Genomic DNA, 27,834 nt, shown 5'->3' with positions numbered 1-27,834 from the left:
CACTGCCCTACCGTGGATCCAGTCCTCCTGCTGTGGCACATCTGCTTAGTGCCGAGAACTGCACTTATCCCCCCAGCCTTCTCCACTTCTTAATGGCAGCAAAATATCATACATTAGGGGATGGAGTGGAAATGTTTTGTGCGAGTTAAGTTTGAAAAGTGTTACAGTTCTATGCTGTTCTCCATGAACCACTACCATGTCACATACCGCAGCTTCTTCGCAAAAGGTTCAGGGGAACATTGAAAGTGACGGCGAGAATGAAGTGTAAACAATCAGTGTCTTCTCTTCCAAGGTTATTTATAAGGAAAGGCCTGAATCCGTGATTGATTTAATGCATTTAAAAGACATATGTTGGATACCTCTAGCAAAAAGTCAATCATCCCGGTAACAGTTACACAATAAACCGGGTGCTGGATGGAAATGTAAATTCTGCACGTTGTTAGAAATAAGCTGCTGAAAAAGAAGATTTGGATATGGGTTGTGGCTGCAGATGAAATAGTTTTCCACATGGAACTGCTGCTTTCTTTCAGCTTGCTTTTGATTTAAGGAGACACTATGTTTTTTTTTTTCTTTACATTGTAAGAGCAAAGCTCGGTGTGAAGAGACAAGCCAGAGGGCACAAAGATGTGGTACTTGCAGGTACGCTGGATGCTGTGACGAGTCACGAGACGATTTGGTGCTTTCTATAATAACGTTTATAGGTTTAGGGGCTCTAAACAATCAAACACAAACGGGGTAGAACACGACTACGTCCGGCAATAGCCGGTCACTATAGGGCCGCGGTATGGCCGACTATGGGTCCTTAATTATATAGTCAGCTTAGCCGTCCAGACATCCCTCGCCATCCGGGATGGTGGTTTTTCGGCGCAGCAGTCGCTGGACCCAGATGCTGAGGCGTTGACGAAGTCTTCGCGCGCTCCAGCGCTCCTATGACACGGGAGCCCCACAGGCCCCGGCGGAGTCCTTGGACGGATAGGCCGCAGCCCCCGGACTGGGGCAAGCGGCAGCGATGTGGGGTGGCGAAGGGCAGGCCACCTGCGCAGCTAACGGCTGCGGCGGGGGATCCGTGGCAAGCAGAGGCTCGGCCCCTGCTGCAGACCGGAGCGGGACAGTGGTGGCTGCCGACGGCACTGTACTCGCCGTGGCCACCGGTGAGAGCAGGGCAGCTGCGGGTGGCGAGGAACAGGCTGGAGTGAGGCGGCAGTGGCCGCGGGCAACCGCGGGTAGGCCGCAGCCGCGGGCTGAGGTGAGGCGGCAGCCTGCCTCGGGTAGAACTGGGGCGACAGAGGCCGCGGGCTGGAGCGGGGCAGCAAGTCTCGGATGATCGTTTTGGCACCGTCCCTCTGGAGTCCTCAGTGAGCGTCTTCCCTGGCACTGGTAAGTCGCTCTAGCTTTCGGTCGCTCCCACGGTCTCCTCCTTCCTGTCCCGGTCTGCTGACTCATCGCCCCGGGAATTCCCCGCCCCTTTATATTGGTCCCTCCCCCAGCCCACCTGTCTGTCACAGCGGTCTGTCCCTGAACTCTGTCCCCCGGGAATGGTTTCCCCCGGAACCCAGATGACGGCTCCCTTGGTTCCGGCCCGGACACTCGACGGGGGCCGTTCCTCCCACAAAGAGACAAGCCAGAGGGTGCAAAGAGACAAGCCAGAGGGCGCAAAAAGACAAGGGTGCAAAGAGACAAGCCAGAGGGCGCAAAGAGACAAGCCAGAGGGTGCAAAGAGACAAGCCAGAGGGCGCAAAGAGGCAAGCCAGAGGGCGCAAAGAGACAAGCCAGAGGGCGCAAAGAGACAAGCTAAAGGGTGCAAAGAGACAAGCCAGAGGGCGCAAAGAGACAAGCTAAAGGGTGCAAAGAGACAAGCCAGAGGGCGCAAAGAGACAAGGGTGTAAAGAGACAAGCCAGAGGGTGGAAAGAGACAAGCCAGAGGGTGCAAAGAGACAAGCCAGAGGGCGCAAAGAGACAAGGGTGCAAAGAGACAAGCCATAGGCGCAAAGAGACAAGCCAGAGGGCGCAAAGAGACAAGCCAGAGGGCGCAAAGAGACAAGCCAGAGGGCGCAAAGAGACAAGCCAGAGGGCGTAAAGAGACAAGCCAGAGGGCGTAAAGAGACAAGCCAGAGGGCGTAAAGAGACAAGCCAGAGGGCGTAAAGAGACAAGCCAGAGGGCGTAAAGAGACAAGCCAAAGGGCGCAAAGAGGCAAGCCAGAGGGCGCAAAGAGGCAAGCCAGAGGGCGCAAAGAGACAAGCCAGAGGGCATAAAGAGACAAGCCAGAGGGTGCAAAAAGACAAGCCAGAGGGTGTAAAGAGACAAGCCAGAGGGCGCAAAGAGGCAAGCCAGAGGGCGCAAAGAGGCAAGCCAGAGGGCGCAAAGAGACAAGCCAGAGGGCGCAAAGAGACAAGCTAAAGGGTGCAAAGAGACAAGCCAGAGGGCGCAAAGAGACAAGCCAGAGGGCGCAAAGAGACAAGCCAGAGGGCGCAAAGAGACAAGCCAGAGGGCGCAAAGAGACAAGCTAAAGGGTGCAAAGAGACAAGCCAGAGGGCGCAAAGAGACAAGCCAGAGGGCGTAAAGAGACAAGCCAGAGGCCGCAAAGAGACAAGCCAGAGGGCGCAAAGAGACAAGCTAAAGGGTGCAAAGAGACAAGCCAAAGGGCGCAAAGAGACAAGCCAGAGGGCGAAAGAGACAAGCCAGAGGGCACAAAGAGACAATCCAGAGGGCGTAAAGAGACAAGCCAGAGGGCGCAAAGAGACAAGCTAAAGGGTGCAAAGAGACAAGCTAAAGGGTGCAAAGAGACAAGCCAGAGGGCGCAAAGAGACAAGCTAAAGGGCGCAAAGAGACAAGCCAGAGGGCGCAAAGAGACAAGCCAGAGGGCGCAAAGAGACAAGCCAGAGGGCGCAAAGAGACAAGCCAGAGGGCGCAAAGAGACAAGCCAGAGGGCGCAAAGAGACAAGCTAAAGGGTGCAAAGAGACAAGCCAAAGGGCGCAAAGAGACAAGCCAGAGGGCGAAAGAGACAAGCCAGAGGGCACAAAGAGACAAGCCAGAGGGCGCAAAGAGACAAGCCAGAGGGTGCAAAGAGACAAGTCAGAGGGTGCAAAGAGACAAGTCAGAGGGTGCAAAGAGACAAGCCAGAGGGCGAAAGAAACAAGCCAGAGGGCGAAAGAAACAAGCCAGAGGGCGCAAAGAGACAAACCAGAAGGCGCAAAGAGACAAGCCAGAGGGCGTAAAGAGAAAGGCCACAGGGAACAAAAAGACAGGCCAGGGTGCAAGGGAATGGGGGTGGGGGGGACGGATTAAAGAAGAGTCATCTTAGAATCATAGAATGGTAGCGTTGGAAGGGACCTCCTGGGTCATTTGGTCAAACTCCCTGCTCAAAGCAGGATTCACTAGATCATCCCAGACAGATGTCTGTCCAGCTTCTGTTTGAGGGGCAATACCCCGAAACAGCTGTCTGTGGATGGATACCATGTTTTGGTATAGGTGGTTTCCTTCATTGGAGACTGCCCTTCCCGTGGTTGTTCCTTCCCGGGGAAAAACCTGGCTAGTCATTGATTGCGTTGAGAAACATGTGATGGTGTCTCCGCGGCTTGTGTTTTGCATGTTTTTACATATTTCCCATAAGGGATGGGGGCATTGCTCTAGAATCACTGCATTGAGAAACATGTGATGGTGTCTCTGCACTGTTGGATGTTGATCTCCATGAGTTCATTCATCCTCATTTTTCACAGTCTTCTACTAGGCATTGCTCCTACTGGCCAGTTTCCTACTCCACACTGATGAGGGGCAATACCCCTAAACAGCTGTCTGTGGATGGATACCATGTTTTGGCATAGGTGGTTTCCTTGATTGGAGACTACCCTTCCCGTGGTTGTTCCTTCCCGGAGAAAGACCTGGCTAGTCATTGCTTGCGTTGAGAAACATGTGATGATGTCTCCGAGGCTTGTGTTTTGCATGTTTTTACATATTTCCCATAAGGGATGGGGGCATTGCTCTAGAATCACTGTGTTGAGAAACATGTGATGGTGTCTCCGCAGTGTTGAATGTTGATCTCCATGAGTTTATTCATCCTCATTTTTCACAGCTTCTGTTTGAAGACTTCCATGGAAGGAGAACTTATCACCTCTCGTGGCAGCCTGTTCCACTCATTGAGCACCCTGTCAAAGTTTTTTCTAATATCTAATCTGTGTCTCCTCCCATTCAATTTCATCCCATTGCTTCTAGTCTTTCCTTGTGCAAATGAGAATAAAGACGATCCTTCCACAATGTGACAGCCCTTGAGGTATTTGTAGACAGCTATTAAGTCTCCTCTCAGTCTTCTTTTTTGCAAGCTAAACATTCCCAGATCCTGTAACCGTTCCTAATAGGACATGGTTTGCAGACTGGTCACCATTCTGGTCACTCTTCTCTGAACATGCTCAAGTTTGTTGATGTCTTTTTTAAAACGTGGTGCCAAAACTTGACACAGTATTCCAGATGAGGTGTGACCAAAGAGGAGTAGAGGGCAATAATGACTTCACATGATCTAGACTGTAGGCTTCTGTTAATACATCCCAGAATTGCATTTGCCTTTTTTGCTGCTGCATCACACACTGTTGACTCATGTTCAGTTTATGATCTATTAGTATACCCAAGTCTTTTTCACATGTGTTGTTGCTTAGCCCTATTCCTCCCATTCTGTATATGTTTTTTCATTATTATTGCCCAGATGTAGTACTTTGCATTTTTCCCTGTTAAAAACCATTCTGTTAGTTGCTGCCCACTGCTCCAATTTTTTTCATATCTTTTTGAATCCTCTCTCTCTGTTCTCTAGTATTAGCTATCCCTCCTAGCTTTGTGTCATCAGCAAATGTAATCAGCGTACCCTTAATGCCTTCATCTAAATGACTGATAAAGATGTTGATCAATACAGGGCCCATGACAGAACCCTGTGGAACCCCACTTGAGACATTCTTCCAACTGAAGGTAAAAGCCTTCATCTTTCGGAGATCTGGACTGGCGTCACCATTGTTATATTACACTATACAGGTACGGGCCGTAAAAGACAATATCTAGGGTACTCTGCTAGTGTACCAGGGGTCAAAAGTGGTCAGATACTACTTAGTCCTTAAATTTGACAGTCCCAAAGCAATTAGGCTCCGGGCTCTCCACATGAAGATTGCAAGCAATGATTGTCAATGTGTTGATGATGTTACCCCAACGCTGTATGGATGGCAAAGTCACAAAAATATCAAACCTGCCTGATTTTTCATTGCAGGTTACTATTTGAATGCAACTTTGCCAAGCATTGACTTTATTGCAAGTGGTATACGACAGACCCGATTCTATTTTTTACTATCGAACAGGTTTTACAAGCCCTAAATCGCAGGTGACTCACAGCGAAAATAAAATAGTTGATCGACAGCAAGTAACAAACAAATTGCACAAGTATCATTTGCAACTTCTTGCGTGACCAAAGCTAACATACAGCTCCATCCTAAAGCCAGATTCACAAGAGGGCTACATGGAACGAATATGGACGGATGCATTGACCGGCCGCATGTCTACTAACCAAAGCTTGACAGCCTCCTTTGTTAATATCGAGCTCTGTTCAGATCACCATCAGAAGTCAAGTTTGGGTCAAAAGACCCTCGTTCTGTCCATACATTGTGGTGCGTATTCCAATCAACACTTGTGTGAATCCGGCCCCAGAAAACTTTTATATCCCGATTTAATGCACAAGATCCTTATTTTCACTAATTTTACAGAAATTTTTGCATGGAGAAAATGTTTTCTGTGCCTGTGTCCAGAGCTGTAATGGGCCCCCCACACGGCAGTCTAACAAAGAAGAAGAGATAATGAATATATCCAGAATACACAATAATAAAAAATAATTCCATCCTCTCAAGGCCATGGCTCCATGCAATGTTGCATGGATACAAAAGAGAAAAGCATTCCCCCATCTAAGACAGAGCAAAAATACCATTTATCAGTACTTTCGGTCCGCTAACAATCTTATTTAGCGGATAACATTTTTTTCAATCAATGGACGCCATTACAAATCTCTCTAGGGTTACAGCTTTCACCGATGTGAATAAAAATAAAAAATCTCACAAATTTACCATTCAGGAGTTGAAGTCTCGACGGAAGCAGGACGCCTGTGTACACTTGTGCTATACGACCGTTTCCAGGGAAATGCTGATTAACTATTAATTTACAATTAATGCAGAGATCTATTTGGAGCTACTACAAAAAAATTGTCTTATTTCCTGAAGTTCATAGAATCGTAGAATGCTAGAGCTGGAATAGACCTCCATGGTCATCGTGTCCAACCCCCTGCTCAATGCAGGAGTCACTAAACGATCTCAGACAGAGGTTTGTCTAGCCTGTGTTTGAAGACTTCCATTAAAGGCGAACTCACCACCTCTCGTGACAGCCCACTCCACTCATTGATTACCCTAACTGTCAAAAAGTTTTTTTTCTAATATCTAATCTGTATCTTCTCCCTTTCATTTTCATTCCATTGCTTCTCTTGTTTCCATGTGCAAATGAGAATAATGATGATCCCTCTACACTGTGACAGCCCTTCAGATATTTGTAGACCGCTATCAAGTCACCTCTCGGTCTTCTCTTTTGAAAGCTAAACATTCCCAGATCCTTTAACCATTCCTCATAGGACATAGTTTGCAGTCTGCTCACCATCCTGGTCACTCTTCTCTGAACACTCCAGTTTTTCAATGTCTTTTTTAAAATGTGTCCAGAATTGGACACAGTATTCCAAATGAGGCCTGACTGAGTAGTAGAGGGTGTGAGGCCGTGATCCCTGTTACAGCTAGGGGGCACTGTATGTTCTCCCCAGGATAAGCATGGAGGCGTATTGAGCCTATGGGAATGCATTGCGGTCACAGGCATAGCTGGGACTGCAATGGTGAAGCAGTGACCGATGTCATAGGTAGGGGTCACTGGGTGTTCTCCACAGGTTGTGCATGGAGACGTATGAAGTCCATAGGTGTGCATGGCAGTCACGGGTGTAATGCAATTCAATAATAAAAAACAAGTGTAGTCTTGGACATGCTATTGTCCAAGACAGACGTGGGGAAAACCTACTCTGGAATGGGTGTGTCATGATCCAGCGTGGATCTGACAGATTAAATGGATAAGTGTATGTGTATACCAATGGCGCTCAAGCGTACACCCACAGAACACAAAGCAGCAAGTAATAAGACAACACACCACTCAAGTTGTCTCCATAAAATAATAATAATAAATAAACCTGATAGAAACTTGCGCTAATTAAATGTGTCTTGGTTAAATAAAGATATCTTATGAAGAAATCTATTACCTTTACTGAAGCTAAAAACTGGCGAGGCAGGGAAAAAGGTCTTCAGAATGCAGGGTGGATTTCCAGGTCCTTTCCCAATAATACTCCCCGACACAGGTATATAAAAACTTACTGGAGCTAAAGGGTGCTACCTCCTAGCATGCCGCCGTCCCGGCCAGTGACTGGCGCGCAGCTGGAGGTGTATATCGGCAGGCTGTAAGAGTACCAGCCGCCGCTTGCAAAAGCAGGCCTGCAAGGTCCAAAAAAGCTGAAGGACCTTGCGTGACGTCACAGTCACGTGATAGATCACGTGACAGGCAAGAAAGCCCTATGGGGCGCTGATGGGGCCAGAAAGCAATGGCAAACCTACGCGTTGCGGAATTCACTGATTCTTTCTTCAGAAGAATATACCTGTGATCTATCACGTGACTGTGACGTCACGCAAGGTCCTTCAGCTTTTTTGGACCTTGCAGGCCTGCTTTTGCAAGCGGCGGCTGGTACTCTTACAGCCTGCCGATATACACCTCCAGCTGCGCGCCAGTCACTGGCCGGGACGGCGGCATGCTAGGAGGTAGCACCCTTTAGCTCCAGTAAGTTTTTATATACCTGTGTCGGGGAGTATTATTGGGAAAGGACCTGGAAATCCACCCTGCATTCTGAAGACCTTTTTCCCTGCCTCGCCAGTTTTTAGCTTCAGTAAAGGTAATAGATTTCTTCATAAGATATCTTTATTTAACCAAGACACATTTAATTAGCGCAAGTTTCTATCAGGTTTAAATGGATAAGTGAACTTTTTTTCCTTTGGCTAGGTGCCAAAGTGATGTGATTGCCCCCGGTGGCCATTAGAATTATTACACGTGGTGTCGTTCATTCTAAGTTGCCCCGGTGGTGGTGAGCGGTAGTGCACTTTAGTTTCTTTGGTTTAATGTGCACGTAATTATAAATCAGGTGTGAGGCTCTATAAAAGAGAGACAGGTGTGTTCAATCACTGTTGGTGATATTGTGTTAGTCATTCACATGGAAGCCTGGGTGAAAGAAGGAGCTGAACATGAGTCCTGCGCAGCCCAGCCAGAGGGGACGAGTGGCAGCTGTGTGGTCTGCAAAGAAGGGCTGGCATGGCGTGGTGGAGTCACAGTTTATGGTGTCGGCAGGAAGTGCTTGCATGGCTTGGTGGAGTGGCGACTATTGAGAGAGTTACACTCAGCATGCGGGACTTGGTTGCTGAGAACTGGACTCAAGCATGCTTGACTTTTCGGGCAGGAGATGAACTCATCTTTGGGACTCTGTTACTGGACTTCTGCAATTGGTGGTGGACTCTGCTCCAAGGCTGCACTATGGTAAAGGATCCAGTTATGGTGATGGATCCGGGTGGAGGAGAAGATGCACACAGGTGGTGGGCTCTGTTGCTAGGAGCGTACGCAACAGAGCAAAGCTAAGTGGTGTTTCCCCTGTATTGTCATTTTCCCTCATGTGTGTTTAGTGCAGTGGTGGGATTAGTTTCCGCACCGACCAATTGCCTAGTGAGAGTTTAGGTTCAGGGCGAGCTAGGGTTTTTAGGTTCCTGTGCGTCGCCCGGTGCGGAACCGGCATAGGGAACGTTAGGAGTGCAGGGACACTGGCTCAGGGGAGTACAGCAGGTCTCCACTTCCCTATTCCAGGGCCCACCATTGTTAATGTTACCCAGGTTCCCCCTTTATTATTTAAATTCGCCTTACTGGAGGCGGGGTTTCCAGACTACTGTATGTATAACGTGTAATACCTAAATTCGCCAGTTGGAGGCGGCGTATCCAGCTGCACGTTTTATTATTTAAATTCGCCCCACTGGAGGCGCTGTATCCAGGGTCACGGGTGTCTTATGGGTTCGCCTTGCGGTACTCGCTGCGTCCAGACACACGTGACCGTGACATTATCACCAACCTTACATTTTTTTTTCTGGTGAGCTTTGGCCATGTGGAGACCTGTGAGTAATTGCTGCCGGGCCTCACTGAGGTGACTGGGGAGCTGCAAGGTGTGTTAGAGCCGCTGCAGCAGCAGTTATCAGGGTCTGGGGCCTCTGCTCAGGCAACCAGGAAATCAAAATGGCGGCTTTGGCAAATGGCGGCTGCGGTCTGGCAAAAAGCCCCCTAGAGTCGCTGCTGGGGAGCGGGACTTGTTCATACAGGTGGACGCACCCAGACAGGTGGGTGGAGATGGTGATCCCCATGGTGCTGTCTGGGGTTCCCTGAGGTGAAGGGGTACGTCCCTGTAGTGAGCAGACTGGTGATAGTCCGCAGGGCTCACGCTAAATCTTCAATACCACCGAAGAAGCCGCCCCCTTCTGGTCGTGTGGAGGAAGTCGACCAGCGAGTGTATTTTTTCTCCATGTCCCTGCGGCTTTGGTAAAAGTCCCCTTGAGTCGCTGCTGGGGAGTGGGACTTGTTCATACAGGTGGACGTAACCAGACAGGTGGGTGGAGTTGGTGATTCCCATGGTGCTGTCTGGGGTTCCCCGAGGTGAAGCGGTACGTCCCTGTAGCGAGCAGACTGGTGATAGTCCGCAGGGCTCACGCCAATTCTTCAATACCACCAAAGAAGCCGCCCCCTCCTGGTCGTTTGGAGGAAGGCGACCAGTGAGTGTATATTTCCTCCATATTCCTGTCCCCTTCTCCAGGTTTGAGCGGCAGATGTGCTGCGGGGGAGTAGGGACAAATCTCACCCCTAGCCATTAACCAACCCTGGGAGGCGCAGACCTCATGGTGAAAGGGTTGGAGGGTGGTGTCCCTTGGTGAATAGCGGGGGTGTGAGTGTGGTGACGCAGGGGGACGCCTCTGTTGTCGAGTCCAGAATGAGTTCACCAAATTTATGACTAACGAATGTGTGCAATAAACGTTCAGGTCCGGACCTGGGTGTGAACGAGCATGTATGGGTGGCCACCAAAAAAAAAAAAAAAACATTAGTGGAAGTGTGTTGCGAAGTGTTACCAGCGCATACTAAACATTCACATACATAACCTCGTTCCCCAGGTCGGCACTGTGGAGATGAGTGGTGCCTCCAAAACAAACATTGCCAATACCAGCGGTGCATTTGTCATAAACCTGAAATCTCAGGTAGGGGTGGGGTGAACTCAGGATCTGGGCACCCCCGCTGTTTGTGTTTCCCTAATGAGGAGTGGTCTTGAGGGTCCAGAGGCCCCTCATTGAGGAGGGGGTACTGTCATGATCCAGCGTGGATCTGACAGATTAAATGGATAAGTGAACTTTTTTTCCTTTGGCTAGGTGCCAAAGTGATGTGATTGCCCCCGGTGGCCATTAGAATTATTACACGTGGTGTCGTTCATTCTAAGTTGCCCCGGTGGTGTAATTATAAATCAGGTGTGAGGCTCTATAAAAGAGAGCCAGGTGTGTTCAATCACTGTTGGTGATATCGTGTTAGTCATTCACATGGAAGCCTGGGTGAAAGAAGGAGCTGAACATGAGTCCTGCGCAGCCCAGCCAGAGGGGACGAGTGGCAGCTATGTGGTCTGCAAGAAGGGCTGGCATGGCGTGGTGGAGTCACAGTTTATGGTGTCGGCAGGAAGTGCTTGCATGGCTTGGTGGAGTGGCGAATATTGAGAGAGTTGCACTCAGCATGCGGGACTTGGTTGCTGAGAGCTGGACTCAAGCATGCTTGACTTTTTGGGCAGGAGATGAACTCATCTTTGGGACTCTGTTACTGGACTTCTGCAATTGGTGGTGGACTCTGCTCCAAGGCTGCACTATGGTAAAGGATCCAGTTATGGTGATGGATCCGGGTGGAGGAGAAGATGCACACAGGTGGTGGGCTCTGTTGCTAGGAGCGTACGCAACAGAGCAAAGCTAAGTGGTGTTTCCCCTGTATTTTCATTTTCCCTCATGTGTGTTTAGTGCAGTGGTGGGATTAGTTTCTGCACCGACCAATTCCCTAGTGAGGGTTCAGGTTCAGGGCGAGCTAGGGTTTTTAGGTTTTTGTGCTTCGCCCGGTGCGGAACCGGCATAGGGAATGTTAGGAGTGCAGGGACACTGGCTCAGGGGAGTACAGAAGGTCTCCACTTCCCTATTCCCTATTGCAGGGCCCACCATTGTTAGTTACCCAGGTTCCCCTTTATTATTTAAATTCGCCTTACTGGAGGCGGGGTTTCCAGACTACTTTATATATACGTGTAATATCTAAATTCACCAGTTGGAGGCGGTGTATCCAGCTGCACGTTTTAATATTTAAATTCGCCTCACTGGAGGTGGTGTATCCAGGGTCACGCGTGTCATGGGTTCGCCTTGCGGTACTCGCTGCGTCCAGACACACGTGACCGTGACAGGGTGTTTTGAAACAGAAGGCAGTATGACAGTGGTGCAGTCAGTTTCCTTTCCGGTCCGGATTTTCCGTGTGGCTGAACGCCACAGGTTCTGAGTTAAAATCCCTGTAGTAAGGGGTATGGGTGTGTCAGGTGCAGAATCAGTGTCAGTCTGGTGTGTGCTGATGTGCAGAGCAGAGGCCTGCAGAGTGCTGGCTGTGTCTGTGAAGTAGCGCAGGCCAGTGGAGCCAGCAGCCAGGGCAGCTGAATAGCCTGGCAGCTGCAGCGTACGCAGCGATGCAATTCGTCCACGGTAACTGGTCTCGGATGTGGACAGTCCTGTGCCCGGAGGTGGATGTCCTGTGCCCGAAAGAGGACTGGCGTGTGTAATAATCAGGTGGATATGGTGCCCGGCTGCAATCTGGAGGATATCCTGGACTGTGTACGGCTGTGTGAGTAAAGAGACCACGGGAACTAGTCAGAGGAAGACTGGCGTGTGTAGTGTCTGCAACACAAAATGCTGTGTGAACAGAGACTGGGATACAGCGGTGCAAGGCACCCAAGGGAACTAGTCAGAGGAGGACTAGTGTGTGTAGTGCCAGTAACATGTAATCCTGTGTCCTGGATATGGCGCACAGACACCCACGTGAACTAGTCAGAGGAAGACTGGCGTGTTAAGTTTCTATAAAATGGAGGATGCCATATAATATATATTCTGCAAATGGTGAAATGGATACTAATTTAATGCACTGAAGTTATATGCACGGAAGTTATATGCACTTGTGTGGATTAGACTTTTATTGCTGTGAGGAAACACATTAAAGAGACTTTTGTGTTTGAATTTTGTCGGTCCCTGCCTCTTCACTGCAAGGGGGATAATTACTCCATGTGATCTAAACTCTATGCTTCTCTTAATACATCAGAGAACCGTGTTTACCTTTTTTGCTGCTGCATCACACTGTTGACTCATGTGCAGTCTGTAATCTATTAGTGTACTCAAGCCTTTTCCACATGTGCTGTTACTTAGTTCTATTCCTCCCATTCTATAGATGTGATTTTAGTTTTTTTTGCCCAGATGTAGAATCTTGCATTTCTCCCTGTTAAATACCATTAGTCACTGCACATTGTTCAAGCTTATCTAGATCCTTTTGAATCCTTTCTCAGTCTTCTCTAGTGTTATCCCTCCTAACTTTGCCTCGTCTGTGTATTTGATTAGTTTACCTTCAGTTCCCTTATCTAGATCATTTATAAAAATGTTGAACAACACTGGGGCCAGGACAGAGACTTGTGGTACCCCACTTGAAACACTCTTCCAATTGGGTGTGCAACCATTTATTACTACTCTTTGAGTACAATTACTGAGCCAGTTATGAAGAAACCTAACCATAGCCTTGTCAATCCCATACTTGGTCATTTTTTCAATAAGGATAGTATGAGACACTTGTCTTATCTCTCTGCCAGGATTCAGACTTGCTTATAGTCTGGATTCCATTTGCAGACTCAAATACACAGGGAATTAATAAAAGTAAAAATAAATGGCAGAACATTTTTGAAAAATTATATAAAATATATATATTTGCTCAACCATAAACTCCTCCGCCTCACCGAAGATCTTTTTCCTGTCCTCCAATGAGGATATCACTTAGATGATCCATATGATCACATCAGCCAATCACTAGCTGTAGCAGTCACAAGATCGACACACACAATGTCATCACTGCAGGACAAGTGTAGGATCACCTGATCAGAAATAGATTTAATCAGGTGACTAATGGTTATTGTCAGCAGGGACCGCTGGAGCCGAAGGGGATTTACTGGGTGAATAAATTTAGGACTCCATATTTTTTTCTGCTAGACATCTACTTGTGAACAACCGCTTTAAGATGACAGACATTTTAGATGTGCCCAATGGCTGCATGTTGCACACTAATGAACAATGGAAGACTGCAGCTCCTGTTCCTATCACCACTTTCCTGAAAATACAAAAAACACGATGGGCACCACATTAGATATGCACGATGAAGATGACCGGGTGCTACTCTGCGCCAAGAAGTAGATGTGTATAAGGAAAAGAACAGAAGCGCAGGAACCAGTGCACACTCAGCCGAAATGAAAAATACAAAAAGCTTTATTGAACATAAATGCCCGACAGACACCCACGATTGTCAATTTTATATCTACCTAATATGACAGGTCTGATCTGCCTTTGCATGTTGTTATTTTAATTGTGCTTTTATATTGTATGCCTTTTTGTCTGTCGGGCATTTATGTTCAATAAAGCTTTTTGTATTTTTCATTTCGGCTGAGTGTGCACTAGTTCCTGCGCTTATGTTCTTTTCCTTATACACACTTTCCTGAAAATTCATTAACTTTTTTTGCGTTTTTAAATAGAGTTGCACTTTGTGCATTTGGACACATCCGGCATCTGTCATCAGTCTGTAAGTATTGATAGAGGGAGATTTATCCTAATGATGAAATTCCTGATCAGATGGACAAATGACACCATCATCATAGTAAAAGGGTCTGAAATAAACAGAAAAATCTGAAATCCTTAACGAGCCTTAAGCTATTAAGACTATAAAGTTGCCTTTGCTCTGCCGTCTCATTTTCAGCCCATTCGAGGACTCTAGAAAGTATTCCAGCAGCGTGCATTAAATAATAAATAGAAACAGTTTTCGAGTATATTAAAGCCAGAATACATTAATCAGGGAAATATTTGTAAAAGTAAAGTGGAGGAGATATTGGGGCAGAACGCAGCCCTTGTTATGGGGCTCGGACACATCTGGAAGGTATTATTGCGCCGGGGTGTGTTTCATATCACAAAACAGGTACTTGGTTGTGCTGGTAGCAGCCGGCTCTGGGTGGGCGAGGGATTAGGCAAAAGCTTTGACATGACGGAGAGCCGAGGGACACGGTGCTGACATGTCTCAAACACCGCTCTAAGCCTCAGGGGTGAGATCTGAAAAGAAGTCTGAAAAAAGAAAAGGCCCAAAATATGAAACAATTTATTACGCAGCTGATCCCTAAATCAAGCCGTTAACAGCCCTATCAAAAATAGTAAACGGCTGAAGGAATGAAATCCTTTCGACAGCTGCAGGGGAGGCTTTACGCAAAATATTCATTTGCTGCTTAAGAAGAAAATTGTTTGGAAAAGGGACAGTGAGAAAAGAAGTATGTGTGGGTCACAGCGGAGACGGGCTCCATTATAGCGACCTACTGCACAGACTGACACACGTACACAAGCTTTACGCAGCAAAATCAGAGCTGTGCATCAACCAAGCACACCATGCAAAGGCAGAAATCACCAATTACTTTTAGGGTATGTTTCATTAATGCAGGTGCAGCATTCAGTTCCTGAGTTTGAGCTGGTGGACAACCCAAAGATACAGAAGATAAACTTTACACCATAGGTTTACTTACTTTATTTTGCTCATTTCTGTAGCGCCATTATATACCACAGAGCTGTACAGACATTATTTCTGTTCCCATTGGGGATCACAATCTACATTCCCTATTCCTATTCCCTATGTCCCAATTTGAATTCCCTATTCTGTATGTCCTTGTAGTGTGTGAAGAAACAGGAGAACCCAAAAGGAAACCCACACAAACACAGGGAGAACATGCAAACTCCTTGAAGATGCGGTCTTTGGTGGGATTTGAACACAAGACTCCAGCGCTGCAAGGCTACAGTGCTAGCCAGCGAGCTGCCGTCCGGGGACAGCCAGCGAGCAGCCCTCCGGGGACAGCCAGCGAGCAGCCCTCCGGGGACAGCCAGCGAGCAGCCCTCCGGGGACAGCCAGCGAGCAGCCCTCCGGGGACAGCCAGCGAGCAGCCCTCCGGGGACAGCCAGCGAGCAGCCCTCCGGGGATAGCCAGCGAGCCGCCGTCCGGGGAAAGCCAGCGAGCAGCCCTCCGGGGACAGCCAGCGAGCAGCCCTCCGGGGACAGCCAGCGAGCAGCCCTCCGGGGACAGCCAGCGAGCAGCCCTCCGGGGACAGCCAGCGAGCAGCCCTCCGGGGACAGCCAGCGAGCAGCCCTCCGGGGACAGCCAGCGAGCAGCCCTCCGGGGACAGCCAGCGAGCAGCCCTCCGGGGACAGCCAGCGAGCAGCCCTCCGGGGACAGCCAGCGAGCAGCCCTCCGGGGATAGCCAGCGAGCAGCCCTCCGGGGATAGCCAGCGAGCAGCCCTCCGGGGATAGCCAGCGAGCAGCCCTCCGGGGACAGCCAGCGAGCAGCCCTCCGGGGATAGCCAGCGAGCAGCCCTCCGGGGAAAGCCAGCGAGCAGCCCTCCGGGGACAGCCAGCGAGCAGCCCTCCGGGGACAGCCAGCGAGCAGCCCTCCGGGGACAGCCAGCGAGCAGCCCTCCGGGGACAGCCAGCGAGCAGCCCTCCGGGGACAGCCAGCGAGCAGCCCTCCGGGGATAGCCAGCGAGCCGCCGTCCGGGGAAAGCCAGCGAGCCGCCGTCCGGGGATAGCCAATGAACCGCCGTCCGGGGATGGCCAGCGAGCCGCCGTCCGGGGATAGCCAGCGAGCCGCCAAGGTTCTATACTTCTAGTCTCTCATCACATGTGAATGAAAACATTATGAATTTATCAGGCCCTGTCCCACCCAAGCTCAAGATGGGTGTAAAAATTATATTAGTTATACACTTTTTTGGGACATTTCAAGCAGAATTACAGGGGAGAAAGAAAATGGCTTGATGAATGAGAGCCAAAGTATATTACAAATTTGAAGAACTTTTGAGCGTTTGACATCCAATCTTTAATAAGACCCTGATCTGATCAATGTATACGTGCATTTAGTATTACACATAGGTTGATGACAGATAGGTTAATATCTGCCCTGACAATTATATAGGAGATCAGATATAAATTTTTCTCCTCTTATCCCTCCCTGCAGCTCGTTCATTATCATCCACGTAATCCTCCAATTTCTGTTCCCTTCTGGACGGTGCGATGATTACATGGCTCTAGGTCTTATTACACGCTGTGTAGTATTATAGTTTAATTTGCCATCCACATCAAGTCTGAGATACGTCCCCAGCATCCGCTAAAAATATAATCCAGGTGAAAAATGGGTCATCAACACTAACTAAGAAGGGACAAACGCAGGACTTTGGTGACGAGATCCAGAGATCGTGATTTCTCAATGAAAAACAGCCACACTCTTCCTCTGATACGTCAGCGGCATACAAATCAGCTCCAGCTCCAAGGGCACAAACTAATCCGCAACTTCTAAAAGAGATGCAAATGTCTTCAAGGCTTGTCTGCCACATGTGACATCCTCAGAAGAGACTTCTAACATAATGTCCCCTGAAGACATCTATGTAGATGACTAAATAGGCACAGGGGCGACCGCGAGTATTAGCAGAGCTGATAACAGCAGAAGAAAATCTCTTCCGAAGAGGCAACATTCTGATTTGGTGGATTGACTGACAGAAGGAAACGAGCAGGTAAGCGACACTTGACAAAGTTTTCTTCAATCAGGACTCCGCTTGATGCTGACTAATTGCTCCGTAATGGTATTTATATGCTGCCGGCACTGGGAGAAATTACCTGACAGCACATCAATATTAATGCCGCATCTTGCATGTAAATGGCTCCTGCTCCCCACCACAACGACTTGAAGAGATTACTGCACTTACTGATGAGTGAAGAAACAGGACAAGAAGAAACCCCCTCCCAAAAGTAAAGTGGAGCGTGACCACATTCATCATACAAAAAAAATAATTTTACAAATTGCTCCCGGAAGCAGATGTGATCTCGGTAGTCGAAACCCCTCTATAAAACACTTAAAGGGAATATGTCAACAGGTTTTGCATCTCCGTCTGAGAACAGCATAATGTAGAGACAGAGACCCTCATTCCAGCGATATGTCACTTAATTTACTGCTTGCTGTAGTTTTGATAAAATCCCCATTTTCTCTTCTGCAGATCTAGCAGTTTGCTAATGGTAAGCCCTGCCCTGAATATCCCCACCCACACTACCAATTGGCAACTTTCCCTGTATAACCCCCGCCCTCCACCAATGATTGGAAGCTTTCACAGTATAACCCCGCCCTCCACCATGGATTGGCAACTTTCTGTGCACAGGTAGAAAGCTGCCAATCAGTGGAGGGGGTGTAGTTGGACTACATGGCAGCAGGTTTTCTAGTCCTGTAGCAGTAATCTTTTGATGGTAAAATATTGATTGTATCAAAACTATAGCAAGCAGCCCAGTAAGGGACACCTCAGGGGAATTGGGGTCTCCATCTCTACATTATGCTCCTCTCAGATTAGGTAACAAAAAACTGGTGACAAATTCCCTTTAAAACATACTCATGCCAGAACATCTAAAATTGCATAACACCTTTAACTTCATGATCAGGTGATTTTTCTATTTTAATTTTTCCTTCTATTTTTTTTTGGCGGCATAGCCGTACAAAAGCTTGTTTTTTTTACTGTACAATGTACTGAAAGAATAGGAATAGAATTCCAATTTCAATGTACTGAAATGGTAAACAAAATGCAATTCCACCATTGTTTTTTGTTTTAAGGTTTTGTATTTACAGCATTCATGGGGCGGAAAACAAGTAATCTATCATCATGATTCTGCAAGTCAGTATGATTACAACGACACCAAACTTCTGTAATTTTTTAAATTTATTTTAGTGACTTAAAATAATTAGTGTTGCCATTTTCTGAGATCTAAAGCTTTATTTCTCATTCAAAGGACCAATGTGATGGCTTGTTTTTTGTGCACCCAGCTAGCATTTTTAATTACACATTTTAACCCACTTTCATAAGGTCACACACCTCTCCCTCCCATTTTCGAAGTAAGGCTTGAAAAATTTATAAAGCTGGGTAACCTGATAGATATAAATAAGCATAATAGAGGAATAAAATGTTATTCCTCCATTACGCTAACTTATACATAAAAAGTTTAGCCGCGTAAACCACATTGTAGAAATTTCCGCTATGGGAATCTAGGCCACAATTGGAGATTTTCTGCCACGTGTGACTGTGGCTTTTGTACCAATAATGAGTTTTCCCATGCGTTTGCATTTCTCAGGATTTGTCCTTATGACGCACCTCACCACTGCAACCAATCACTGAGTTCAGCTGCTCGTGCCATCTACACTCACAAAGTCGCTGAGCTCAGTGACTGACTGCAGCGGTGATGTGTGCTGTCGTTGTTACGTCACCACACCAGAGGAGAGCTGGGGACAGCAAGTACTGTCCTGCTTCGGGATTTTACATTACAGGAAACATTTGGGGTCCACTTTTCTAAAACTTTAAAATACCCTTTAAGTGCATATTCCATGTCCAATTAACACTACTGGACAATACTGTCCTAAAACAAGCGCTACTGACCAAGACGACTTCTCTGGTTTACTCGTGAAAAGCACAGTTTGTATGCAGGGAATAAATCAAGTCATAGATTACCTTTCAATGGAAAACGATGCACCTGGACTGATCAAATCATTGAGAAAATCCTGTTGAAACCTGAGAAAAAAAACAAATAAAAGAGAAAATCAAATATCTTGAGATACAATGAAACTAAATATGTATAACGCCTGGATTGTTTTGTACACGTCAGAATTCTGACATTAAATAATGACTAAAAGGTAAATCTAGCTAATAAAAGTTCTACAAAAGTGTCTAAAGTCCAAAGTTATCATAAAAGAAAGTCTGGCTTAAGCTTACATCGGCCAAGAGTTAAAAAGAATTAGTAAATGCGCCCCAAAGTTTATTAGAAAGTTAAAGAACTTCTCATGATAAATTTAAAGAGGTCATCTGTCACGAAAATCATTTTTACTTTCTAGGAAAGCATAGTGTTTAAAAAATAAATGGAACATACTCGCCCTAAAGCAAGTAGGCGGATTAAGCATGAGCCTGCTCTGGAGATCTTCGCTGACCCCAGAAGGCTCCAGGACAGCTAAAGCCTGCAATTGGCTGCAGCGGTCAGGTGACTAGAACAGTACATCCTTGGATGTATTTCTCATGAGGAGGTCATAAAGTCACATGGCCGCTGCAGCCAATCATGGGCTGCAGCGGTCCTGATGACTTCCGTATGGAGAAGGCATCACTTCCGGAGCCAATGGATACATCCAGAATGGCCTGTGCTGAAAGGTGAATATTCCTTGGTTTATTCTTTTAAAATCATCCATAAGCATAAAAAATATTTTGGTGTAAAACATTCTATTTAGTGGGGGGTCCACTGCAGGGACCCACCATGATCTTCAGATGAGAAGACCTCATAATTTGAGGTCATGGTTCCTCTTTGCTCTTGAGATAGGCAGAAGCCGCAAAGGTTGGAGCGTCACTGTTGAATAAATAATGGTGTATCCTATTGATGTGCAACAGCTTTTTAAGATGTTGGGGGCCCTTTAAAAACACCTTTAATTGAGTTGTGCCAACGTGGGCATTCATGACATATTAAGAGGATAAGTCCAATAGATGAGGGTCCCACCATTGAGACTGGCATTGATGTTAAGAAAGAGGAACCAGGAATGGAGAGACTGGCGCTCGTGTGCAGCTCTCTCCAATCATTTCTATGGTCAGTGCGCTGGGACTTAGGACCCACATCTTCCTTTCTGGCCTATTCTGTAGCAGTAATGATGATAACCATGGACAGAGACGTGAAAAGATAACATTCGACAGAAAACCATAGAAGTAAACCTTCATGTACTTGATTTGAGAATCATAACGACGAACTGAGAAATATCCGTCCTGTCATCGTTTTACCGGAGTCTGGGGCTTGTGACAACGTTATGTGCAGCAATGCTCGGAGTCAGGAAAATTCCCTATTCTTGGTATGCTGGCAACGACATTAACGAATCGCAGAGATCATAAAAAAGGCCATTATTCATAGCTGAGAAGTGATCGCATTACCACTTGACATTAACAATAAGAAATCTGTGCACTTCTAATATTACACTTTATAGCTGATGGGATCACCACTTCACACTGATAGGCAAACCATGTGTGCTCTTATTACACAGCTGTCAGTGGCCTGAAGAATAGAAAAATGACAATATGACTGAGAGCCTCAGAGTACGACAGGACGGAAGACATGCGGCCATCATCACCAAGGCTGGGTGCAATCACTTATACCAGTGATCTCCTGCACATGACAGCCACGATAAAAGAATGATATTACGGCATTTATCACAATTACACCTGATAGATGACAATACACAACTATATCAGAGTACGCAATAGTATCCTTCCCAGAAGATATACAAATATCCTAAACTATACAACAAATCTCTGAAAAAGGATAAAAAAGCCAAAAAGGAGGACCAGGACATGGAACATAACATTACTCTGAGTGTTGTCCATGAAAACCACAGATACTTGGTTTCTTATCTATATACACATATGATCTTAGTTCATTCAGAAAGTATGTTCAGCGCAACATCATCACGAGGCTGTAGACTGTCATCCAACTGAAGAGGACAAGTGGGTGGAGAAGTGTTCGGGCAGCACAGTCATTTCTAAGAACACTCCCACTGGTTGAATGGGAAGGTTCCTCCCATACATCCTTTTCAGTTGGATGCCGGCACAGTCTACAACCTCTCAGTGGCGCTAAGAGTTTTATATACTAAGCAACAATTTGCAGCCCAAAGGGAGCTAATCTTCCATCAAAGATAGCCCAGGGTGGATATTACGGATCCCGGCATGGACATCCCTGTTTTTTATTCTATTGCTCATCTTCATCACTTGCTGTCTATAGTACCCACTGGTTATTCAAACACTATGCAAATGTGCTCTTTGGCTAGATATAAATCCAGGACCATGGTCATAGGAAGCAACAGCATTAACCACTAGTGAGCCACCATGTTACCCTGTGCTTGCATTGTGAGATGACCAGTCACCTGATAGTAATCTCTACTTCAAGGGATGAGAAGCCGCAGGTTTTGAAAGGTAGATACAGTGGGGAAAAAAAGTATTTAGTCAGTCAGCAATAGTGCAAGTTCCACCACTTAAAAAGATGAGAGGCGTCTGTAATTTACATCATAGGTAGACCACAACTATGGGAGACAAACTGAGAAAAAAAAATCCAGAAAATCACATTGCCTGTTTTTTTTTCATTTTATTTGCATATTATGGTGGAAAATAAGTATTTGGTCAGAAACAAAATTTCATCTCAATACTTTGTGATATATCCTTTGTTGGCAATGACAGAGGTCAAACGTTTTCTGTAAGTCTTCACAAGGTTGCCACACACTGTTGTTGGTATGTTGGCCCATTCCTCCATGCAGATCTCCTCTAGAGCAGTGATGTTTTTGGCTTTTCGCTTGGTAACACGGACTTTCAACTCCCTCCAAAGGTTTTCTATAGGGTTGAGATCTGGAGACTGGCTAGGCCACTCCAGGACCTTGAAATTCTTCTTACGAAGCCACTCCTTCGTTGCCCTGGCGGTGTGCTTTGGATCATTGTCATGTTGAAAGACCCAGCCACGTTTCATCTTCAATGCCCTTGCTGATGGAAGGAGGTTTGCACTCAAAATCTCACGATACATGGCCCCATTCATTCTTTCATGTACCCGGATCAGTCGTCCTGGCCCCTTTGCAGAGAAACAGCCCCCAAGCATGATGTTTCCACCACCATGCTTTACAGTAGGTATGGTGTTTGATGGATGCAACTCAGTATTCTTTTTCCTCCAAACACGACAAGTTTTGTTTCTACCAAACAGTTCCAGTTTGGTTTCATCAGACCATAGGACATTCTCCCAAACTCCTCTGGATCATCCAAATGCTCTCTAGCAAACTTCAGACGGGCCCGGACATGTACAGGCTTAAGCAGTGGGACACGTCTGGCACTGCAGGATCTGAGTCCATGGTGGCGTAGTGTGTTACTTATGGTAGGCCTTGTTACATTGGTCCCAGCTCTCTGCAGTTCATTCACTAGGTCCCCCCGCGTGGTTCTGGGATTTTTGCTCACCGTTCTTGTGATCATTCTGACCCCACGGGGTGGGATTTTGCGTGGAGCACCAGATCGAGGGAGATTATCAGTGGTCTTGTATGTCTTCCATTTTCTAATTATTGCTCCCACAGTTGATTTCTTCACTCCAAGCTGGTTGGCTATTGCAGATTCAGTCTTCCCAGCCTGGTGCAGGGCTACAATTTTGTTTCTGGTGTCCTTTGACAGCTCTTTGGTCTTCACCATAGTGGAGTTTGGAGTCAGACTGTTTGAGGGTGTGCACAGGTGTCTTTTTATACTGATAACAAGTTTAAACAGGTGCCATTACTACAGGTAATGAGTGGAGGAAAGAGGAGACTCTTAAAGAAGAAGTTACAGGTCTGTGAGAGCCAGAAATCTTGATTGCTTGTTTCTGACCAAATACTTATTTTCCACCATAATATGCAAATAAAATGAAACAAAAACAGACAATGTGATTTTCTGGATTTTTTTTTCTCAGTTTGTCTCCCATAGTTGAGGTCTACCTATGATGTAAATTACAGACGCCTCTCATCTTTTTAAGTGGTGGAACTTGCACTATTGCTGACTGACTAAATACTTTTTTTCCCCACTGTATGTCCTCCAAACTTTGGGTTCTCCATAGGCTCAAAAGTACGGTAACTTGGAGGCAGGCTGGGACTAGCCCACAGGGGAACCGGAGAATCCTCTGCTAGGCCCCTGTGAAGTATTGCTGACGAGAAGTGCTATTGCACTTAATTCACTATTTGCAGGAAAGGATATCATCTAATCATTCAGCAAACTAGTCAATTAATATTATACGGAAGCAAAAGTAAATTTCATACTACGGTCAGGTCATTAATGTATGTAGCTAAACATTGGGCTCCAAGAGTCAATGCTATTGGTGGGCCTATGTCAGCCCAGTCTGGCTCTGCGTTGGAGGCTATATGGGTCTGTGAGCCTCCTCATGTTACCTATTGGACTCATCACTATCTGAGGGTGTAATAACATTAGGTGCTGTAAAGGAGTGTATAAACTACAATTCTTGTAAGATGTCAGATGTCTGCTACTGCAATCACTAGTCTACCCTGTGCCTCAGCCGGTCTCACTGAGGTGCACTGGGTCGACATAAAGTCAGGCTTCGTAAGGTGCCAATGAGAGATCTTGCAGAAAGAGCGTAATGCAATTATTATCCCGCCGGTCCCAATGGTGAACACTTCCCACAAATGGACATTTTCTGAGCGCTGTTAGGAGATATTTCACCAAAGCAGAGGGGTCAGCAGTCTTTCTGAACATTACGAGTCTCCCGGGTCTGCAGCTGTAGATTTCAGTCTGTAAACTGCTGTTTGACTTTAGGAAATGTGATTTAGAATTAGTTCATTTGTAGATTCTCGACAATCACTAAAATCCAGGAGGGTTATTTATTTTCGAGACCCTGTGCTGCTGCTTGTGATGCAAGAGAGTCTCCGTTAGGGGAGTGAAGAATGTAATAGCAGCGGTTGAGCAGGACACTACATAAGGCTTTTACAGAAACTAATTACTCCCCTGCAGAGCTGACACTCTAATTTTTGTGCCTAATGAACAAAGAAATAAAGAACTTGCCCGAAACCACAAGTACAAGATGCTGGGATTGGAGCCGGGTCTACAATGACCTTGCTATTAAACTGCCCCCACTGTGCTGAAATTTCCACAAATTCAGGCTCGGTTTCCTGTCTCGGTCATTACACCAGGAGCGATTTTACTTTTGTGCTTTATTTGGATGAACATACAAACCAAGCTGTTTCTCTAAATTAACTTTTTCTTCTAAGTTGAAGCAATTGTATTATGACTTTTCCAAGTGCAACTTTTGGGAAAAAAAAGCCATGCATATAGTAATAGACAAAAAAAAAAAAAAGAGGAGTAAGCACCAGCAGCTGTAGAAAATTAAACGGTCGGGGGGATTTAAGAGATAATTAACTTACAAATGTCATCACATAGCAAGCCCTGGGCAAGCAGAACGTGGCGCACCGAGTAACTGATGTAGAAACACAAGAGCCGGCCAGATACGTCCTCATACCAATAATGAGATTTCACTAGCTTAAGGTATTGAGAGACGTATTACCCCCTGAATTAAAGGCATGCAATAACTCATCTATTTGGCTTGTCATCTGACCTCTAGGAGGCGCTAGCGTAAGCATTTGACATCTCCAAGCATCTAGTCTGCAGTCGACAATGGACGAGCTTCATGTAAAGTGAGATCTATGCGTGACTATTAGGAAATGGCAGAGAGGGATCCTTTAAGTCGAGGGTAGCAGGAGATGTGGGGATGCTTACAGCAGCCAGTATTCTGCATAAGATGCAGCATACATTGTAAAGTACAGTTGTGCCGAAAAGTATTGACACCCCTGCAATTCTGTCAGATAATACTCAGTTTCTTCCTGAAAATGATAGCAAACAAAAATTCTTTGGTATTATTATCTTCATTTAATTTGTCTTAAATGAAAAAACACAAAAAGAATTGTCCTAAAGCCAAATTGGATATAATTCCACACCAAACATAAAAAGAGGGTGGACAAAAGTATTGGCACTGTTCGAAAAATCATGTGATGCTTCTGTAATTTGTGTAATTAACAGCACCTGTAACTTACCTGTGGCACCTAACAGGTGTTGGCAATAACTAAATCACACTTGCAGCCAGCTGACATGGATTAAAGTTGACTCAACCTCTGTCCTGTGTCCTTGTGTGTACCACATTGAGCATGGAGAAAAGAAACAAGACCAAAGAACTGTCTGAGGATTTGAGAAACCAAATTGTGATGAAGCATGAGCAATCTCAAGGCTACAAGTCCATCTCCAAAGACCTGAATGTTCCTGTGTCTACCATGCGCAGTGTCATCAAGAAGTTTAAAGCCCATGGCACTGTGGCTAACCTCCCTAGATGTGGACAGAAAATAAAAATTGACAAGAGATTTCAACGCAAGATTGTGCGGATGTTGGATAAAGAACCTCGCCTAACATCCAAACAAGTTCAAGCTGCCCTGCAGTCCGAGGGTACAACAGTGTCAACCCGTACTATCCATCGGCATCTGAATGAAAGGGACTGTATAGTAGGTGACCCAGGAAGACCCCACTTCTTACCCCGAGACATAAAAAAGCCAGGCTGGAGTTTGCCAAAACTTACCTGAAAAAGCCTAAAACATTTTGGAAGAATGTTCTCTGGTCAGATGAGACAAAAGTAGAGCTTTTTGGGCAAAGGCATCAACATAGAGTTTACAGGAGAAAAAAAGAGGCATTCAAAGAAAAGAACTCGTTCCCTACAGTCAAACATGGCGGAGGTTCCCTGATGTTTTGGGGTTGCTTTGCTGCCTCTGGCACTGGACTGCTTGACCGTGTGCATGGCATTATGAAGTCAGAAGACTACCAACAAATTTTGCAGCATAATGTAGGGCCCAGTGTGAGAAAGCTGGGTCTCCCTCAGAGGACATGGGTCTTCCAGCAGGACAATGACCCAAAACACACTTCAAAAAGCACTAGAAAATGGTTTGAGAGAAAGCACTGGAGACTTCTAAGATGGCCAGCAATGAGTCCAGACCTGAATCCCATAGAGCACCAGTGGAGAGATCTAAAAATGGCAGTTTGGAGAAGGCACCCTTCAAATATCAGGGACCTGGAGCAGTTTGCCAAAGAAGAATGGTCTAAAATTCCAGTAGAGCATTGTAAGAAACTCATTGATGGTTACCGGAAGCAGTTGGTCGCAGTTATTTTGGCTAAAGGTTGTGCAATCAAGTATTAGGCTGAGGGTGCCAATACTTTTGTCTGGCCCATTTTTGGAGTTTTGTGTGAAATGATCAATGTTTTGCTTTTTGCTTCATTCTCTTTTGTATTTTTTCATTTAAGACAAATTAAATGAAGATAATAATACCAAAGAATTTGTGTTTGCAATCATTTTCAGGAAGAAACTGAGTATTATCTGACAGAATTGCAGGGGTGTCAATACTTTTGGCCACAACTGTATCTAATTTGTCTGGATTCCTCCCCTTCTTATTGAATTGCTCCCATAGTAATGTATATATATAAAAATGAGTGTATGTATGTGTGTATCGGCCACGCCCACTCCACATAGCCCCACCCAATCACTAAGCATTTTTCATTTCACCAGATCTGTTTAAAAGAAGCTGAGCTGTGATTGGTTGCCATGGGCAACAGTTTTCCCACTCCACAACACCTCAACAGACACTGACCGAGTGGGAGAAATCTAGCATCCCCGGGAACATAAGTTCCCAGCCGTTGTACGCCCCCCCCAGAAAGGAGCAGAGAGCACATGATAGAAATGAATCACCCCCTCCCATGCCCATATAACCATCACACATCCTCCATCCCATAGTCCAGTGCCCATATACCCATCACACATCCTCCATTCCATAAGCACTTCTTCCCTCTTACAGGGATCTCCGGTATGAAAGTTAGGGAAAATCCTTCAGCGCTCTGATTCTGACCCCAGTCTTCTATTAAAGGGATTATTGCTATGGAAGTCAGGGCAAATCCACTCAGCACTCTGGTTCTGACCCCAGACCTCTCTTAAAGGAATCACCGGTATGGAAGTTAGGACCGTTCCACTCAGTGATCTTGTTCTGACCCCAGGCTGACGGGATGATGTGGGATATTAGGAGTAGTAGTTCGGTGGCTCTGACGGGATGATGTGGGATATTAGTGGTAGTAGTCCGGTAGCTCTGGCTGACGGGATGATGTGGGATATTAGTGGTAGTACTCCGGTGGCTATAGCTGATGGGACGATGTGGGATATTATGGGTAGTAGTCCAGTGGCTCTGGCTGACGGGATGATGTGGGATATTATGGGTAGTAGTCCGGTGGCTCTGGCTGACGGGATGATGTAGGATATTAGGGGTAGTAGTCCGGTAGCTCTGGCTGACGGGATGATGTGGGATATTAGGGGTAGTAGTCCGGTAGCTCTGGCTGACGGGATGATGTGGGATATTAGGGGTAGTAGTCCGGTGGCTCTGGATGACAAGATGATATGGGATATTACTAGTGGTAGTCCGGTAGCTCTGGCTGATGGGATGATGTGGGATATTAGTGGTAGTAGTCCGGTGGCTCTGGCTGACGGGATGATGTGGGATATTAGCGGAAGTAGTCGAGTGGCTCTGACGGAATGATGTGGGATATTAGGGGTAGTAGTCCGGTAGTCAGTTTCTATGCCCGGGCAACGCCGGGCTCTTCAGCTAGTTAATTAATAAAATTGATATCAGATCATTGTCGCCTCACTTACACTTTAAGGCTAGTTTCACACTAGCGTTTTTGAGCGCAGCGACGGCCTGCGCAGTATGTGTTTGGAGGAGCATGCGCCTTTTTGACGGTGCGCCGAG

The 27,834-nt window shown here is 46.3% G+C and overlaps 1 protein-coding gene across 31 annotated transcripts in view; it reads right to left on the bottom strand.

The window, feature by feature from the left end:
- The window catches only part of PKNOX2 (PBX/knotted 1 homeobox 2), a 485,162-nt gene that overhangs the window by 189,955 nt on the left and 267,373 nt on the right, over window positions 1-27,834 (bottom strand). For all 31 annotated transcript variants that reach the window (XM_073584917.1, XM_073584921.1, XM_073584907.1 and 28 more), the window contains one exon: window positions 18,992-19,051. The gene's annotated coding sequence lies outside the window, so the exon portion shown is untranslated. The remainder of the gene's footprint in view (window positions 1-18,991; window positions 19,052-27,834) is intronic.

Source organism: Dendrobates tinctorius, unplaced genomic scaffold (assembly GCF_039654945.1).
Source record: "Dendrobates tinctorius isolate UK_male_01 unplaced genomic scaffold, ASM3965494v1 ptg000086l, whole genome shotgun sequence".
In the NCBI taxonomy this organism is placed as follows: domain Eukaryota; kingdom Metazoa; phylum Chordata; class Amphibia; order Anura; family Dendrobatidae; genus Dendrobates; species Dendrobates tinctorius.
Note: the sequence above shows the minus strand (reverse complement) of the source record. Positions and strands in the feature narration are given on the sequence as shown.